We start from the raw sequence: 1159 nt of genomic DNA on the forward strand, positions 1-1159 counted from the left end.
GCACACTGAGGAGTTCCGTTTTGTGAATTTGGAGTGTGTGCCTTTACACGTGGCATACGAAACCATAACCCAAGGGATGGAAGAAATTGTAGCAGAACTCTGACAGAGATTCACAGGCAATGATTATGCACAGTTATGTATTCAGGCAGATAGCATGGCAAACTGTTTATACTCACAAGCTATTAATTTAAACAATTTAACCCCAGAGCTGTTTTTAGAGTGGTTCAGTAATCTGTTACAAAGCCAGAGGGAAATATTGCTCAATTCGACATTTTGGCTGGTTGTGGTCATTATGAAAGGCTGGAGAGGTGGAAGCCATAGAGTTATAAGCTCTATCCCCTATTCCCAGCTCATTACTAAAAAAAGGAAGTATTTAATTGACTTGAATACCTATGATACTAACCTGTGTTTTGCAGGTAGTTTATTGGCTGTTACAAAATGTAGAGAGGTCAGAGATGTTGAGCTGCTAGATGGTGCCAAAGAACTGCATAGGAAATTAGGCATGTCTATATATGAAAAGGTTATGCTCCATTAGGTACCTTTGTTTGAAGACGTTGAACAAGCTAACATTCACATAGTGATGCATAAGGAAAAAACTGGGTGGAGTTTATTTAAAACACAGAACCCACCCAGATACCCCAACACCTGTTTTCTTCTGCTACGTGGTGAACATTATTATGGTATTTTGGATGTGAAAAAGGCGTTTGGCATGAGAAATTATTGCGATCTTTGTCAGACATTGTACAGCCATAGCCACACATCTAGGTTCTGATGTCATCTTTACCTGAGCCCAAACTGCTCTGAAAACGTGGGCAGGACACAGAGGTGCCCTAATTGTAAGATGTTCTGTTGTTCTAAAGAGTGTTTAGAAAGGCATGTGGCCCTGGCCTCTGAAAAACAGATTGAATGTCTGACTAAAACTCTGTGTGATGAGTGTAAACCTTACGTGGACAAAAAGCACGAGTGCAAGGGGCAGCAGTGCAAACAGTGTTATGAGAAAATCACAGATGTAAACAAACACTGGTGCTTTATGCGTCAGATTAAAGAGCCTGAAGAAGGCGAGGGGTACATTTTTTATGATTTTGAATGTGTGCAAGAGACAGGGATGCATGTACCCAACTACATTTTTGCAATGGAGCTAAAGACAGGGGGAAAAAAA

Source organism: Gavialis gangeticus, unplaced genomic scaffold, assembly GCF_001723915.1.
Source record: "Gavialis gangeticus isolate Ggan-Ray unplaced genomic scaffold, GavGan_comp1, whole genome shotgun sequence".
NCBI lineage: Eukaryota > Metazoa > Chordata > Crocodylia > Gavialidae > Gavialis > Gavialis gangeticus.